At 35.5% G+C, this 19,536-nt stretch overlaps 1 long non-coding RNA gene across 1 annotated transcript in view; it reads left to right on the top strand.

Annotated features, from left to right (window-relative positions):
- Positions 1-13,227, top strand: part of LOC108263757 (uncharacterized) — a 34,881-nt gene extending 21,654 nt beyond the window's left edge. Inside the window, exon 2 of the long non-coding RNA XR_001812260.3 lies at positions 11,993-13,227. This is a non-coding gene — a long non-coding RNA (uncharacterized LOC108263757). The remainder of the gene's footprint in view (positions 1-11,992) is intronic.
- Positions 13,228-19,536: the final 6,309 nt, after the last annotated feature.

Here is a 19,536-nt window from a genome sequence, read left to right on the forward strand (position 1 = left end):
ACTATTATTATTATTTTTTTCAGATGAGTGTTTTGAGTCAGGTTTAAAAGTTTAAATGCTTTGGTTACAGGGATATTAACAGGGATATCTTAATTTGGGTAGATACCATAATAGCACAGAGCATTACTATCTTATTACTGTGTAATGGTCACATACTTTATATATATATATATATATATATATATATATATATATATATATATATACATATATATATATATATATATATATATATATATATATATATATATAATATAAATATATATATATATATATATATATATATATATATATATATATATATATATATATATATATATATATTATATATATATATTATATATATATATAAACACAACAAAATAGCGGATGTGTGTCAATTCTAGCCACAATTTTTTTCCTTGTGTATTTAACATAGAAAAAAGGTGTGTATGAGGCTCTTGGCCTCACTTTTGTTGATTCACATCAGAATTCTGACTGACAAAATGCCTGAACCACATTGCTTTCATTTTTGGCTCTGCCTTTTTCCTTTCTTAATGCTCTTCTAAAACTATAAATAAAATGAATACATTTTGAATGCAATTTATTTTGTGATGTCACCGATATAGGTGTGAGGGCAGTAATATGAGGGTTAGTGTAGTCTGTGTTACGTCTTTTCAAAATTCATTCATGCAAAAATCTCATTTGTATTTGTCCACTTGGGAAGCATACACTTTGACTTTTCTGTGACAAAGCTGTTGTATTGTTTGACAGTAGACATTAAATTTAGATGGGAAATTATGTAGCTTTTCACTGTACAGACTAGGGAGTGTTCAGGCGTTAAATCACGTGACGAGAAAATAAAAATGTAGGCTATAATTTACAAATGCTTGTCAGATGTTAATCTTTATGCCTTTGATATGAGAGCATATCGATGTTTCGTGGTGTACAGGTTGAATATTTTCCTTTGTTTATATCTAAACTAACCCCGGCCCGGTTTGAAGAGAGAGTCCTCTTAATGTTACAAGCTGGACTCAAAGAATTGAGCATGAATACCTGTGTTAGGCATTATTTCCACTCTCTGTTATCTTTCTCTAGCATGCAAGATTCAGTCGGGAGCACTAGTAGCTTTTTGTGGTCGATGGGGATTACTACTTTCCTAATAAGTGAATGAAGTGGGTGGAAATGATTTGCTCTGCATTTTAAAAATATGGCTTGATTAAAGTTGCCTGCATCACGGATCCCGGGATTGTGTTAGATTAGAACTATTGGTATTTATTATGTTACTTGATTTTTGACTGGCCTCTCGATGCTACATTGTGTCTGAGTGTAATCATATGGTGGAATAATCCTATTCTACAGGGTGTCCCAAAAGTCTCCATACATAGGGGAAGTTAATACTTTTTTAACAAAATGTACCTGTATTTACAAAACATTCTCTACATGATTCCCTCTCCCAATTTTGGCTCCCAGTTTGGCAACAGTGTGGTGTGTGTGTGTGTATGTGTGATGTGCTTGCTATGTTTCCAGTTAAAGTCCATGGCACACAGCTTCCCGATCACAGAAGCGACAGCTTCCTGATCCAGCCATAAGGATGATTTCAATACATTCTTCTACTGTCGAAGGCATTCTTAAAGGCTGGAATGTGTGTATAAATATAAGTATGAAAAATTTGGCAAGACATTCTGCTAAAAAGTGTTAATTTCCCTTTACAGTTGAGACTTTTGGGAAACCCTGTATATGTGCTTGTTTTTCTTTGGTTGTCATTTGTGCATTCAAGCAGAAGTGTGTGTGTGTGTGTGTGTGTGTGTGTGAGAGAGAGAGAGAGAGAGGGAGAGAGGGAGAGAATGAGAACATGCAGTACATAATGAAGCCATTCGATCAGATATCTTTGGGTAAAAGGGTTTATAAAACATGGTCTTTCCCTGCGCTGGTTTATTTGAGGCTGCTAGCTAATTGTGCATGTAGTGTGTATATATAGCATTTATTTTTGTACTTCACTAAAATTCAAAAAGCTTCAAGATTATGTAATTATGTCTCTCAAATATATACCATGGACTTCAGAACAAAGTCTGTTGAAGCTATATTATAGTGAAGTATTTTTAGGTTCTCTGTACTCAAGGCATGAGTGATTAATTAATTGACATAAGACAGAGTATGAAATCTCGAAAAGATGTGGTGTTATTTACACTGTTGTATTGTGGGAATTGGTCAAGTTACAGTAAAAAGGAAATTCTAAATTGATCTCTTTTCTTGTCTTGTAATCTTTGGTGACAGTATGACTAACAAGCATGTGAAGGGAAGCTGTATGTAGCAATGAATAGAAAATAACAATTGTGCCCTAGTGTATAACCTCATGTGAACAGGAAGATGATGGTGAATCAAGCACTTATTCACATTGAAATGGAAAAATAATTGTCACTGTTTGTCAAAAAAAAGTGCAGAGTTCATAATGGAAGTGATATAATTTGGTGTCATTCAGTATATCTTGTCTTCAGTTGTGTTCCCGATACATTTTTGGTATATATTTTTTTTACACAGTCATAATTTGAGCCATATTTGCAGGTGAAACAGCCAACATTTTCAAAATAATTTCATCACTGGGCCTGACATTGTCTGTTTTAGTTGTAAAGTAGGCTGTAAAAGCAGGTAAGTAATATCAGGTCTAGCTGATATTCAGATGCGATTGCAAGTGAAAACAGAGAGTGACATTATAAGGACGATGTGAGCAGATTACATCTCTTAAAGCTGAGCATCGTCAAACGTAGCTGAGGAAGACTGATACTCTAGTGGACCTCCATAGTGCAGTATTTAAAAGAGCCTGGTTGTCTCTCGATGGCTGGTTGTTCTGCTTTGAATGTGGAAATTGAGCAAGGGACCTTATTTATGTCATGATATGGAAACATCACATTCTTGTTAAAAAAACAAAAAAGGTTCCCAAGCTTCCTGTGTCCCTAAACACACATTTGTAATAGTAGATTGTGACTGTGGGTGACATGCGACATTTAATGATGGGTGACATTTTATGTACTGAATTCCAGGGACGATAAACTTTTTACAATTTCTCAAAGTGTGAATTGTTAAAATAACGGGAAGGTAGACAATTCGGGAGAGAAATGCAGAATTACAGAGCTGTGTCACTACATTTACTGTCTGAATATTTATTAATGTGTTCCATTTATTTGCAAGTAAGTTCAAATTAGTCATCAGTCACCACTGGCTTTTTCAAATCTCTTGCCACACATGTATTTTTAGGACAGAACAGTGTCTTATTCATTTAAGTGCGTTTTAGAGTCTCAATCAGCTCTGTGTAATTTCACTTTGGAGATTGTTGGAGCAGCGTGGCCTAGTCAACAGCTGTGACTTTTAACCTTTTGCTTGCCCAGCTGCAGCAGTTCAACCGGTTGCTGTACAGGTTTCCGTGTGTACCGACTTTTTCACCATCTAAAAAGAAACGACATGTCTACTTATCCAGTGCAGTTCTATTTTTAAATAGTTGTTTTTTTTATGTGCAAGGGTTTTCAAGCTCACTTACACAGTAAGTGTTAAGTGACAATCGCCTGATAATATATGAACAGTTCAAATACTGTTTCAGGATGAGCAATGCAAAAGGTGTGTGTGTGTGCGTGTGTGTCAGAGGGAAGAGATAGCGTGGGCTGAATTTGAATACCGAGATGCCAAGTAGAAAACATAGGATGTGTAAATGCCACATAGAAATATCGAATCCTTCTCAAAATATTGCACAGCCCTGAATAATATGCATGACCTTTTTTTCTTTTTTCAGAAAACCACAAGCCTTCTCAGTTTTGTTTTTCGGGCGTAATTTGGCTTATGTTTAAGTTCACCATCTTTGTGTTAAGACAAACATTCTTCGAACCTCTGCAGGATAGCAGCATATTTAGAAACGTGCATGGGCATAAAAACAAAACCGATATATGTAGATTTTTTTTCTTTTCTTTTTCCAATCAGTCTGTTGTCCTGCACACATTTGATTTGCTATTGTTAGCAGGTTGCAGTGTAGTGTGTAATGTGTAGAGCACTGTCATATGGCAGTGTTTTTTAAGTGAGATGTTTGTTTATTTTAGTTTGATTTTATTCTTAGATTTCATCTGTGTAATGTATTTTAACTGAGTTTGCAGTTGTAGATGAAAACAGGTCCATGACACATACTTAATTAAAATGCATTTGTCAACTGCTAGAACAGAAATACAAGGCTCTTAACACCTTTATGCACTTTACTCCATGCACATGACTATACAATACAAATTGTTTTAATTCGATTCTGCAAGTGACACTTCATTTAGCAGTGATGTGAATTTTCTGCTGTTGTAATTACAGATCACTGAGTAGTAGTAGTAGTTGTTGTTGTTGTTTTTTAGTGGCTCATTGCTTATCACAAACTTCTCATTTTGTTTTGACCATGCTGCCTTAACATTACTCGACTCTCAAAAGCCACGAGGTGGGCGTATGTTTCCAACACAATTTTAAAAAACAGCAAAAAAAACCCCCCAACCGGCTGCCTTAAGATCGGTGCTGTTAGTTTATACACTTAAATAATGACCTTAAATGTCTCATATTGACTATTTATGAGTACTGTTCTGTTGTTGGTGTTCATTCTGGTTCAGCTGTTTAGAAAAGGGTGGGGGAGGAAACATACATATGTCTGCATGGTATGATATGTATCTTTCACTTAAGAGAACTTTTCAAAAGTCAACTTTCAGCCTCTTTTTTTGGTCTGTATGTCTACATATGTCTAAGTGTGTGTCTGTGTGTGTGTCTGTGTCTGTTTGTGTGTGTGTTTTGTATTTCACAAAGTGTATCAGTACTCCCACCTGTGGTTGTGTGCTGCTTGCTGCTTTGCGCACAGACAACAGTAAGAGGTTAATGGTAGTCACAAAAACACTCCAGCATTTAAAAAACAAAACAAACAAAAAACAAACTAGAATTAGTGTCTGTGCAAATATGGACATTTAGTTTGTTTCTAGTTGTTACTGGTTTTAGTTTTTACTTTGTTGTTAGTTGAAACCCTTAATCTGTCTAATTCCTAGTTAATTCTAGCAATACAAAGCTATATATTTGTAGTTACTCTGATGCAGTTTTACACAAGCCATTTCTGTAAAGGTTTCTTCATTCTTAGCATGTCATATTTTCCTCAGTTCAGACCTCATTTCACAACAGAGGTAGAATTTAGTAGTGCTGTTTTTCCAGGCACAGAATGTAATGCAGTTCTGAAGCTCTGAAGCTTTTTTTTTTAACCGACTGTTACTAGTTAGGTTAGGCATGACTATTTAAAAAATGTGTGCTTAAATTGTACGGTTTATGGAGCTATGAGTAAGATTAGATGACATGCGTGGAGATTTGATCTTTGTTGTCTGTGAGAGTTTCAGTATTAATTGTCACTGCGTCTGCGTGTAGGAGTAACTTGTTATCAGCAGCCAGTCAAAAACAGAACACCGAATTTCACTCTACGTTTTTATTATTAAAATCGCTCATATTGTACGAACGCCTGGACTGCTTCGTATCGCGCTGAAATTCTTTCAATGATTCGCTTTTTTACCCCCCTGTTTTGCTTTTGTGGGTGAAGGTAAAACAGAAAAAGCTCCCCAACAATATGAGGTAATGTCTGCACAAGAAGTCCTTCGCAGCAGCAGCTCCTAATATATTATTGAGTAAAATTGTGTGAAACCGATGTAACGAAAACCAAGCGAGATTTGTTAGAAAATCACCATTTAGAATAAAATGACAAAAAAGGAGGGTTTGGTTGCATTTCCTCTCCTGCTGTGAGTTATCTCATGCAGCAATGCTGTATTGTCTGTGCTTCAGTTGAAGACCTAATTACAGTCGCAATGTTTTAAAGGAGACTACTGTTATTCTCTCGATCCTGATGAAGCAGAATCGAGTAGAACAAATGCGCTGGCCACAGCCGTTCTCTGTGCGCTTAACCACGGAGCCTTCAAACACACCTCTGCGCACGCTCTGTCACCTTCAAATGACTAATTTAGATGTAAAAAAAACCAACAGCAGCTGTGTGTGTGTGTGTGTGTGTGTGTGTGTGTATTTCATATCATGACAAGGAAATAAAATAAATTTCTTTTTCTGTTTTTAAGGTGCTTACTCAGAAATGAAAGACATATGAATACTAAATAGACTCAAAAGTACTTCCAAGACTATAATATAAAATTCCAAATCATTTTGTTGACCACCAAATTAATATCATTTCGATTTCAGATTTAATCAGCTTTGTAAGAACAACCCGAGAACTTTATTGAATATTGTTACTGGGAACAAATCTTCATCAGGTTGTGAACTGGTATTTTTAAATTTCAGAGCTAATTTAGGTTGGTGTTTTTGTTTAGTTTTTTTTTTGTTGTTGATTTTATTTATTTATTTTTTCAATTACATATATATTGATAAGTGTCATGTAGTTGTTTTTATATAAATAAATCCTGAAGTCATTTTGAAACTGATGGTTTAGATGATATTAGAGACACTCAGGGGAAATTTGACTCTCAAACATGTTCTTTCACAACCCACTCAGTTTCATAGGAAAAATCTTTAACCTTTTCAGCGCTAACAAATGCCCATCAAAGTGAGAGAGTGATTGTGTGTGTGTGTGTGTGTGTGTGTGTGTGTGAGAGAGAGAGAGAGAGACTAAGCAATGTTTTTTCAGGCCATACAATTTTTTTTTTGCCATTTTTTGCACACCAAGACACATAAAATTAAGTTAAGATGCATGAATATATATATATATATATATATATATATATATATATATATATATATATATATATATATATATATATATATATATATATATATATATATACCTGGAGATGTTTTATACCTGACATCATGACACATCTAATATATATATATATATATATATATATATATATATATATATATATATATATATATATATATAATATACATATATATGTGTATATCTGTGTATATATATGTATATACTATAAAAATGACAGAGGTGTTGTCAGTGCCAGGTCTTGATAAAGTTGAACGCGTGGGCAGATCCATGAGTTTGTGAATCAGGGGTTTTTTTTTTTTTTTTTTCCAATAGACTCCTCTTTAAGAGATGTTAACATGATTTAATAGTCATTTATCACGCGGATTTGAATGAGGGACTAGTTGTAGATTGCTCGGTGAATTTGACATGTAAGTTGTCTTTTACTCTCTGTTTGATATTAGCATTATATTAGTTTTTATCTGTCCTGGTTTTAAGTTGTTCAAGTTTGCCTGTAGTTGAGGGGGAAACAATAAACATGACTCAAAATATATCTGTCTATACTTTACCAAACAATTTAATATTTCATACACTCATATCGAGTTCAAATCACATGTAAAAACTAGAACTCATCTGATCTCAATTCAGGTAAACCTAAGAGTAAATTTCTTGAATTATTGTAATATTGTAGTAAACCTCTTGCTCAGTATGATGTCCATGTTTTAAAGTAATCTGCCCCATTCAACACATCTCTCTTTGTGAACATTTGATCACTTAAAGGCATTTCTTTTTAAAAAGGAAAAGAAATCAGAGTTTGTGCATTGATCTTGTACAGCTTTAAAAAATGTTCATCTGTGTCTTTGAGCTGTTCTTAGTTGGAACACAGATATTTGCCTCCCACTTCCTGTTTAAGGCTGTGTTGTTTACCATTCAAAGGTGCTAAATTTTTAACCCTGTCACCAGTTGTCCATTTGAGACTTTTAAGTGGGACACGGTTGTAAACCCACTGTAAGATCTATGCAAAGAACTACGCAAACTCTGAGCAGACAGACAAAGAAAAATAATACATCTCACCATACAAGAATGCACTTAATTGAACTTGGTGATGTTTAGAGGTGAGGATGATTTTAAAGAGGGATTTTGCGGTCTGATCGTCAGTCAGAAGCAGCCGGCGATGTTCAGCAATGTACACAGTAGTGAGAGAAAGTCCTAGTCATTAAGAAAGAGTATTGTGTTTCTCTGAATAACTCGAGCAGTAATCGTGGCAAATTTCATTTGTACTTGTAACGTGACATCAATCTTAATCTCTACACATTTCCTGATAGTCTACCAGAGTTTTTGTATGTTTCTTTCAGTGCATCTCTCTCTCTCTCTTTCTCTCTCTGTCTCTTTTTAAGACAGTTTAAGTAACTGATTAATTAGTTTCTGGTACTTTTCGCAGCCAGAAATCACACCTCTTCCACCCACTTTTAAGACAGATAGAAAAAAAATTGTTTTCCTTCGTTGACCTGCTTCTTTCTACCACCATGGGGGAGGTGTTTACTAATCACCGAGATCTGATGCTGACTCAAAGTAATGGATATGCTTTTCAAACTCATTTGCTAGTTAGTAATGGATGAGCACATGAAGCATCGGCCCTGTGTCTGTGACAAATGTCTGTTTAAAAAAAGCAAAACAAAACAAAAAAGCCCTGAAGTGGGCTGGAGAAAGCTTTTTGTAATCATTTTTTTTGTTCGTCTCTACGTGCGATGACTGTGTGACCAAAGGCTCAGACTGTCGATTTGATGGTCATATTTTGTCGCTAAACTCCTGACCACTGCATAAATATTAAACACGAAGCATGTAAAAACGTGTGCTGATGAGGCCTGAAGACAGCTGGCGATTAGCGTGAGCTACTGGCGTTTTCTCCGAAGACGTTTATGGGATTTAGTTGCATCTGTTCCTCAACACATTTATCGTGCGTTCTTATTGTCCTAGCATACAGCAAACAAGTGATCCCTCAGTAACCTAATGTGTTCTGTTAGTGGAAAGGCTTCTGTAGATTTAATATATAGCCAAAATAGAATCTTAAACATTTAAATAATGAGCCTAATATGTGAGAAGTTTCATTATGAATGTGTTGTAAGGAATTTGTTTTATAATTAAAGGAGTCCCCTGGCTGCAAAAAGTTCAAATGTCGCACCAGCGCTGTTTCTTTTCTTTCTTTTTTTTTAAAAATAAATATATTGTCTGTCTCCTAAACCAGCTTTCAGCTTTGATTCAAGGGGTTTAACAAAAAATATAGCATTAACCGTTCAGGAATGACAGTCCCTCCCTTTTCACAGGCTCATAAGTAATTGGACAAACTAACATTATCATAAATTTTAGGATTATTTTTAATTCTTTGCAGTAAGTGTCTGCCTGAAATCTGGAACCCATGGACATCATCAAATGCATCAAAGAGTTTCCTCCATTGAAATGCTTTGCCAGGCCTTTACTGCAGGTGCCTTCAGTTGCTGTTTTGTTTGAGGGTCTTTCTGCCTTCGGTTTTGTCTTCAGAAAGTGAAAAAATGCTCAGTTGGGTTGAGGTCATTTGACATTTAAGAATGTTTAATTTCTGTGCATCGGTTTTGCAGCATTTGACTGAATCTGAGCAGAGAGTATAGCTCTATACACTGCAGAATTTATCCTGCTACTTCTATCAGCAGTCACATCATCAATAAACACTATATATACACATATAGTGTATATACACTACCGGTCAAAAGTTTTGACACACTCATTCTTTACTTGTATTTCCCTCCACACATTTTAGAATAATAATAAAGTTATCAAAACTCTGGAGTAACACAAATGGAACTATGGGAATTATATTGTGATTTAAAAAAACAAACAAACAAATAAATCAAAATAATATTTTAGTATCTTCAAAGTAGACCCCCTTTTTGTCTAGAATTTCCAGAAATGTATTCTTGGCATTTCCCACCTATGCTGGACACCTATTGGCTGCTTTTCGGAATATTTCCCTCCGAGTTGTCCGTTTAAAAAGAAAATGTAGTTGTAAATAAAATGGTAGTTTTCTAATGAAAGAAATGAATATGTTGGCACAATTATATTTTTGTCTACAACACAGATTTCAAACATTTTATATATAATTACATCACTTTACCAGATTAATGGCCCTTTACTTTCATAAATTGTTCTCTCTTTAAGCTAATCAGAGTGACTACAGACAAAGGTCACCTGTTTATTAATAACCCCAGAATGAAATCTAGAACCCTGAGCATTATCAAAGCCTTTTGTATGGATCATCAATCAGACTGTTTAGCAGTAAGCATTTGCATGTTTTGTGAGCTCTCTAGAGGAAGTATGGAGGGTAGGAGAGAAGAGGCTGAAAATGCTAGCGCTGTGTCATCTCGGCCACATTTCACCCACCACTCCAGGCATTTGTCTGGTTTTAAACACACCAGAAAAAAAATCTGAGTTTATCAGTTTCTCACTCTGTTGGTCTTGTGTAATTATATGCAAATCCGGCACAATCAAAAACAGGAAAGGGAAACAATGCTATATTACACTGTAGCCTAATGAACCCGAAATGCACTAGAACAGGTCGTGTGTGTGTGTGTGTGTGTGAGGATTGTGTGGAACAAGACGATTTCATTATGATATATATTTCTTATTATTTTATGTTGTTAAAGAATGAAACATTTTAAAATATTATGCCTCTAATCTGACCTGAGACTAACTCATTTTAGATTAATAATAAGAAATAATCACTGTGATCATTATAGCATGTTATTGAGAATGATAGAGCTGTGCTGTGTGTGTACCACACAAACTTTTTCATAAATTACCTCTTTAATCTAATGTGGCAGTGACTAGAGACACAGGTCGTCTGTATATTAATAACCCCAGAATGAGATGTGAATGGTCTTGGGCGAATGAGAGGGGTTTGGGTTCGTGTGTGTGGATGTTTCATTTGGTGTGGACCAAATGTCTCAGTTCTGACCTTGCAGGGACATTTGGCTGGCCTCTATGAGAAAAAGTGCACACACACACACACACACACACACACACACACACACACGTGCAGCTTTTAGTTAAAAAAAAAATTAATGAACAAAACGAACGAACAAAGTTGCTTCCTTTTGGTTAACGAGGTTAGGGTTAGATATAGGTGTAGGCATAGCATTAATTAGCTAATTATGTCAATAGAAAGTCGTAATAAGTACAGTTAGACAAATTTGTCCGTCTTTGTCCGTGTTAAAGTATCAGGGGCACTTTATTGCAGTGTCAAGTTTCATACCAAATACTGAACTAAAGGTCCTCTGGTTGCTGTATATTTTCTTACCTTTTTCCACCCCATTTCTCATATTCATATTCTCATTTCTATTATTCATGTAAGCATTTAACGATAACGGTTTGTATTTTATGTTTGCCTTTCTAAATACTTTTCCTGTTAAATTGGACGTGTTTTTATCTTGTTGTGCTTTCAGGATGTGGGCTTTGAGACAAATTGTTGCCAATAAACCGAAAATGTATCTCGTGTTAATGAGTTAGTAAGAAAGGGGAAACAGCAGAGAAAGATGTGGTTAAACACACAAATGAGAACAAACGTGTTGGGGGGGGGCATTATTCAGTCTAGAAAACTGAATAATGCAAATTAAAGAATGTGTGGGTTAAATGCAATAGTGTTTGAAGCTTAGTGTGTAGCTAATACTTTTACGTGGGATTACGGCTTTCTACACGTTTTTTGCGCTTGAAATCTGTATGTAGTGGAAAATCTGTTGCATATTTAAATGCAGCATTTTTAATTGCCACAAAGAAACATGCAAATAACACTTGTAGTGAGTAGGATGTGCATATAGTGACTACGAGGTGCACTGAATAGATAAGACTACTCCTCCTCGTATTTGTGTCATGCAATACAGTCTGGGTAAGTCAATTTAAAATGCGTTAGAATAGCTCGTAATTTGTTTCAGAAGTGAACGTCTGTTTTTTTTATGGCTACAAAATGATGGACCAAAGCGAGCGCCCATTCTCGATTTGATAAGGAGGTGAAAGTAAAAGCAAACTGAAAAAAAGAAAGTGAAAACTGGGCATTTGATAGTAGTACCAATGGCTGTGAAAACTCAGCCCGGTTATTACAGCCATGTCTATAGCACAGAGGGAAATGAGTGCAGACAGGTGCTACAGCTCAATGCCAGACCTTCCTGATGTTTACAATAATAATAATAATGACTACTGCAATGTGAAGGTGCTGATGTTAACTGGTGTGTTTCTTTTGTACAGGTCACCAGAGAAAGACCTGATCAGCCACAGCTGCCTAACAAAACTGAGGACCAGGTCATCTCAGGTATCCATGTTTTGGATCCCTATGCTGCAATTCTTTTTTTGATGTCTGTCTATACATATCTAAAGATATCTAGTCAGATCAGGTCTATAATTATTTGGACAGTGATACAATTTTTGTAATTCTGCCTCTGTACACCACCACAATGGATTTGAAATGAAGCAAATCAAGATGCGATTGAAGTGTAGACTTTCAGCTTTAATTCAAGGGGGTTAGCAAAAATATTGCATTAACTGTTCAAGAATCCCTCAATTTTTACAGGCTCAAAAGTAATTGGACAATCGACTGATTCATGACCAGGTGTGGCCTGTTGCCTCATTATTTCATGACAAATAAAGGAGATAAAAGGTTCTGCGATGGACTGGCACCCTGTCCAGGGTGTACCCCGCCTCGTGCCCGATGCTCCCTGGGATAGGCTCCAGGTTCACCCGTGACCCTGAAGAAGGAGTAAGCGGTAGAAGATGGATGGATGGATAAAGGAGATAAAAGGTCTGGAGTTGAATCCAAGCACTGAATTTGCACAGTAAAGATGGATAATGACCCAAAACATACAGTGAAAGCAACTCAAGAGCTTCTTAAGGCAAAGAAATTAAATGTTCTTAAATGTCCAATGACCTCAACCCAGTTGAGCATGCTTTTCACTTACTGAAGTCAAAACTGAAGGCAGATGCAGTAAAGGCCTGGCAAAGCATCTCAAGGGAGGAAACTCAGCATTTAGTAATGTCCTTGGGTTCCAGATTTCAGGCAGTCATTGACTGCAAAAGGATTTCCATCAAACTATTACAAATAATCCTAATATTTTGATTGTCCATTTACTTTTGAGCGTGTGAAAATGGAGAGAGTCTGCAAAAATGGCTGTAGTTTCTAAAAGGTAACTGCACTGTTTTTGTTCAAGCTGAAAGTCTACACTTCGATCACATCTTGATTTGCTTCATTTCCAATCCACTATGGTGGTGCAAAATTCTGAAAATTGTGTCACTGTCCAAATACATATGGACCTGACTGTATGCCTGATTGTATACATGGAAATGTATATTTGAGCAGCAGATCATCAAGATGGCAAATAAGATGAGTGGATGTGAAACACTGATAACCTTGATACCACTGATAACCCAAGTGGAGTAATGTAAGGAGCTAATTGGTTGCAATAAATATTACCCTGAAAAAAAACCAACATGATCAGCGTGACATTTGTCTCTTTCTGTGGTCGGCGTTGTGACCCGAAAGTGTTTGTTTTAACGGTGTGTTTACATTTGATGTGTCCTCCTACTTGTCTACCAGTTGAGAGCAGAGTGGTTGAGCTGTGGTTTAGATGAACACTATGCATTCCCAGACTCTGAGGACGTGTGTAACGTTTTCAAATGTCACTCTCTCTCTCTCTCTCTCTCTCTCTCTCTCTCTCTCTCTCACACGCACACACACCTACACCCACATTATCAGACACATGCTTAGCTGGAACAACAAGTTTGGAAAGATATTGATAGAAGTGTCTTTTGCACCACAAAAAAGTCAAATATCAGCATCCATAGGTCATGTCCAATCATTGCAGTCTTTATATTTTTTTAAACTACAGAACTGTGTAAAAGTCTGCAAGAAATGCAGAAAGGTGCTTTTGTAGAAATGTTTCTAAATATTTGAAGTATTCTTTAATATTTTCAACAGCATTAGCTCTCTCAGGATGTTCATTATAACACAGAGTTATAGTTCAGCGTTCAAATGAAAGCAGCTGGTACATTCAAAAGCATCAAAAGAATAACCTGATAAAATTCTTCTGAAGGCTCCCACTTGCTTCTCTCTCTCCAAATACCTTCATGTTTTTAATTCAATATGAAAAGTGGCTTATTTACTGTTTCTTCAGCTAATGACCGTACTCTGCATAGCACTGTAAAACGTGCTCTTTTCTACTGACATACTATTACAGGATAGATAAATAAAATTAAATAACTAAGACCAAATCTGTTTTTAAAATGTCTGGTGTCTAGGACATTTGTACAGTTCTGTTTATCAGGCGCTCTTGTGTTATTCCTTACAATCCCAGGGTAGCCTTCAAACTAATAAAAATAGCTAGAATAGAATAATAAACTGCTTTTTAATACCATACACGGTATGTCATACAAAGTGAACAAGTTTCAGGTTTCCCTAAATGATAGTGAACAGATATGTACACTGTGAACACTGTACCAGCTCCCCATGCACGCTTTAAGGTGTATATGTAGAAGTGAAATATGCATAATAATATACATATATTTTACCATGTATGAAATGTCCATGCTCTTAAAACAGAGATTAAGTATTGTGGATGTTGTCCGATAATCAGGGGTGTCATTACTGGAGTATTCAAATCTCAACTGGTCTGAAGATGGATGTGTAAAGGTCAGGATATTATCACAGAGCAGATCACAGCAGTTATGACAGGCTCATCATGGCAAACACTTGCTGTTTAAGTAGAAATCCACTTCACATGTGCATCCTATATTCACTATACAGATCATCAGTGTTTAATCTGTTCTGCTGATTGCTCAGGGACTGTTGTTCAGGTTTTCGGAGGCCAAGTGTGCACATTTTAACAAATGTATCTTTTGCCTTGAAAGAAATTTCTGGATCTGATAAGAAGCAGATTTCTTTTCCTTAACATACCTTTACTGCTGATCATCAGGGGTGGGGAGTCACAGTGTGCTTAGTGTCAGCCTCAGACGCTCTGCCTACAGATGTCTGGCTTGTAAATCTACAAAGTGCAGTGAGGGGAAATAAATATTCGGACATGTTTTTCTTTGTTATTTAATATAAATTTACACACGTCTTTTGACTTTGTGCTTATAAATTTGAACAAAAAAAGCATTCATTACTCTATGTCTAAATTATTTATATTCTTTTTTTTTTTCCTCCTTTTTTTTTTTTAAATACTAAAAGCTGCATGATGTATGAATTATGATTCCGTCTAAATATTACTTCTATTATAAAAAGTAAATGGACTGTCCATCAGATTTTAAAAAAAGGCTAAAACAGTATGCCTGAGATAACAAAAATAACTAAATATCTTCCAGTGTGCAAAATGTTTAACATTCAGGCTAAAATATGTAATGTTGAGGACAATTTAAAAAAAAAAAAAAAGCCACAAAATATCATTTCTAAACATACAAAATGACTCTCTCTCTAGAGCTACAGAAGTTTTTGTTCATTTACAGTAATGCTCTGAAGTCATTTGGAGTTGATCCTTGCAGCTGACCTATGCCATATGGAACCAGTGGCACTGAGCATGCATTACTGGTACCAGTGCAGTATGCTACATCCTTAGTCACTGGAGAGGCCTGTATGGTTTTGGTTGTGTTTTGCATGGTGGCAAGGCTGAAGGAAGAGCGGTAATTCTGTGGGCACTGGAGGAGGTGCAACAGGAAGTCATGTCATAGCAGGTCAACATCTATCTTTGTAATTAATGATGTACATCTTATATTTCCCTAAAACATAAAGAGCCTTAAACTAACTGTCTATAAGTATGCACACTATGAAAGGGTTAAGCATAAACAAAGATATGGTTAAAAATTCATAGTAAAAAAAAGTCTTCAGATACCACAAGTTACCAACATTTTTATATTTTTTATTTTTTTTAAACAAAGCTGTTGGTGAAAACAGCTGATGTCTATAGTAAGGGAAAAGTAATGAGCTTTTTGCAGAATTGTGGTTAAATTTTGGGTCCCTTTGATGGAGATTATTTAGGCCATGCAAGTCCTTCTTGACTAATTTTGGATGTTTGTTTGGGGTCTTTTGTCTTGTTGAAGTGTTCATCTTCTCCCTAGATTCAGTTTCTTGACCCATGAGATTAAATTCTCCTCTAACGTTTTCTAGTACATCACCCCATTCATATTTCCTTCTATGATGTGTTATGCCCCAGTACTGTTTGAAGAGAAGCAGCCCTGTATCATGATGCTCCTAGTTTCAGTTTCAATTTCAGTTATCATGATACTTCACTGTGGGTATGGTGTTTTAGGGATCATATATGCAATCCTTCTTTCTTCAAACATTACAAGCTGAATACATGCCAGAGAGTTCTATTTTTTTTATTTTCTGTTTGACCAGTGTATATTGTTCCCAGAGATGATTGTGGTGCAGTTTATTGATAATTGTTCACTGTGTAATTGTTGTTCCTGCTGCTTTCAGGTCGACCTGCAACTCTTTTCCAGTGACTGCTGGTTTCTCTCTTCCCTTCCTTATCATTTAGTCTGAGAGAGCATTTTGAAATCTCGTGTGGTATACCTGTCCAGGGACAATCAGTGGTGGTTCCATGAACTTTCCACCTGCACGTTTTTATACCACTTGTAGTGACCGGGATGTTTAGGTCTTTGTTACAGCTCTGTAGCTTTTTTCCAATCAAGTGTTTATTTATTTATTTATTTATTTATTTATTTATTTTTATATATATATATAAATATTGTTGTCCTTGAAGAATCTTTTTTACCTTCCCCATGATTTCTACTTGCTGCATGAAATTTTCCATCCAGTTTTAATATTGTGTCTGAATACTTTTCTTCCCTGTCTTTCATTTTAAAATGTAACTTTGTACAGCTTAATATAAACAAGGTCTTGTGTTTAAGTTAGCTAGTGCATAGAAATATCAATTAATTCTGTGATTGATAATTGGCTTGCTAGCATGTCTAGATATATAACTTATATAATGGTAAGGGCTTAAATCAGTACAGTAAAACCTTTTTATATTGATACTTTTACATAAAACGGTTTGCCACAAAACTAAAATTACATGTGACACTCTGCATTTTCTTGTCAAATGTACTCCATGGAATACCATAGTGACCATAGCCAGGCTGGATATAAACCATTACAAGGCATTAAAGCTAGCTAGCAAGAAAACAAAAAAAAACCTAACTAGTTACTTTTTACTAAAACTTTTGGCACAATTTCCATTTTAAAATTCAGAGGTATGACGGCAAGTGTGGTTTAAAAAAAAGTAGACATAATATAATTTCAAAGCATTTCTCTGTGGAGAAAAATTGAAGGAAGTTGGGTTAAGATGACACTGAGACACTGAATGGCTTAATAAGATGTAAAAACATTACTTTCTGCAGCACCTATGAGACTCGCTCCTGGCGTTTCATGTTTACTTAACACTGCTCTATTAGCTATATTACATTAACAATACCTTCAAGTTTGTTAGTCTCTTTCTGTTGGCACGATTGCATAGTTAATCAAATTTATCTAGCCTACTTATCTGCTAGATGTAAACAGATAGTTTTAGCACATGATATGTTGACATATTGTGCAGTGCAAAGTGATGTTGAATCCCATGCTATGGACATTTTACCTTCTAAAATGTCTTATCAGAAATAAAATACCCTGAAAAGTGCACGTCTACAAGCAAAAACAATAATCATGCTGACGAGAGAGCAATTTCCTTTTTATGTGAATATTCCATGAAATTTCTGATTCACCTTTTGACTTCAACTGGAAGTCAGGTTCAGTAGAAAATCACACTGCTGTAGAGTTCAGGACGTTCAGACGTGAAGTCCATAAAGGCATGGTTTGTATGCCAAGGTTGGTATGCTTATTAATGCATGATAATGTTTTGTTCATATTTATAAGTACAAAGTGAAAAAATAGTTGTGTAAATATTAAGCGGTTATATTCACTAGGTGTATTAAATAACAAAAAACAAAAGTGTCCAAATACTTATTTCCCCATGCTGTAGTTAACCATCACTACAACAACCTATATGAGAATGTTAGTCTTCTGATTACATGTTTAGACCTTAATTTCACTTAAAAACTTTTAATCTACTTTTGATCACAACAAAACACTTTTTTTTTTTTTTCTTTCAATGGTGACATTTGGCAAGAATGTTGAGAGCTGAAAAGTCATCAAAAATTCAATAAATACAATGGACTTCTCTGGAATATAACATATATAATTGGCACAGCTGACAGAATTCTTCATCATCATCATATTATTATTATTATTATTATTATTATTATCATTATATTGAAAAAGGGAACATGTGATCAAACTGACTTAAGAGAAAATCTTAAGTGTTTCTCATCAAAACATGATTTCATTGCCTATACTACATTTAATTAAAATAATCTAATCTGCTAGCTTGAATTATGCAATTATGAGCGAGTGTGATCCATTGAGTATTGACATGATCGAATCACGTCATACACTCTCGGCATGCTGGCACAGTGGGTAGCGTTGTTGCCTCCCAGCTATGAGGGCCTTGGTTTGCTCCTGTCTGTGGGGAGTTTGAGTTTATTCCAGGCCTTTGAATATACATGATCAAATCATGTTGGCTGTACAAAACAGATCATGCAAACTCCACTAACAAGACTGTGTTAATGCAGGTCAATTAATTTACATAGAAAACAAATACGTGAACTTAACAATTAAAGTGTAAGAGCTGATTTTGTGTTGAAGTAAAATTTCACTTCTGTGGAACATTTGTATAAAGTAAATTCACTGAACTTTTTGTTTCCAGTGTACAGAATATGCTGGCACAGAATAACTTCTACATATACATTTTATGTCAGGTTTGAGGAAATACGTAGTTCCATAGTGAGGAACTAGTGAGTGTATAGTCATGTACATATACAGTGTATGTGTTGTACAGAGAACACAAAGTTCAAACTACAGTGTGTGTGTGTTGACGTGACAGACATACTTTATGCTAAATGTTAACAAAATATTATGTTATCAGTATACAGTCCACTCCAAAACTATTGGAAAGGCAATGCTTATTCTTTTGTTTGTGCTATACACTGAAGGATCCAAAGATGGATGAGACAATAGATCAGAATTTCAGCTTTCATTTCCTGGTATTTACATCTAGATGTGTTAAACAACATAAAACCTTTTGTATCAGAACACCTAATTTTTAGGGGAGCAATAATAATGGAACAGATGGCCTTAAAGTAAATAACACTTAATATCCGGTTGCATATCCCTTGCTTGCAATAACTGCATCAACCCGAAGATGCATTCACATCACCAAACTGTTGCCTTTTTAGATGAGGTCATTTATTGTGTTGGCAGTGTGTTTTGGATCATTGTCTTGCTGCATGATGAAGTTCCTCCCAATTAGGTTGGATGCATTTCTCTGAAAATTGGAAGACATTGTTCCTGTAAACTTCTGAATTCATTCTGTTGTTACCGACATGAGTTACATCATCAATAAAGATTAGTGAGCCTGTTCCAGAAGCAGCCATGCAAACCCAAGCCATGACACTACTTCCACCATGCTTGACTGATGAGCTTCTAGCTTTTGGATCATGAGCAGATCCATTCTTTCTCCTCACTTTGGCCTTTCCATTACTTTGGTTGAGGTTAATCTTGGTTACAGAACTTTTGTGGCTCATCTCTGTACTTCTTTTGCAAATTCCAATCTGGCTTTTCGATTCTTACTGCTGATGAGTGGTTTGCACCTTGTGGTATTGCCTCTATATTTCTGCACTTGACGTCTTCTTCGAATGGTGGATTGTGA

The sequence above is a fragment of the Ictalurus punctatus genome, chromosome 3 (genome assembly GCF_001660625.3).
Source record: "Ictalurus punctatus breed USDA103 chromosome 3, Coco_2.0, whole genome shotgun sequence".
Classification (NCBI taxonomy): Eukaryota; Metazoa; Chordata; class Actinopteri; order Siluriformes; family Ictaluridae; genus Ictalurus; species Ictalurus punctatus.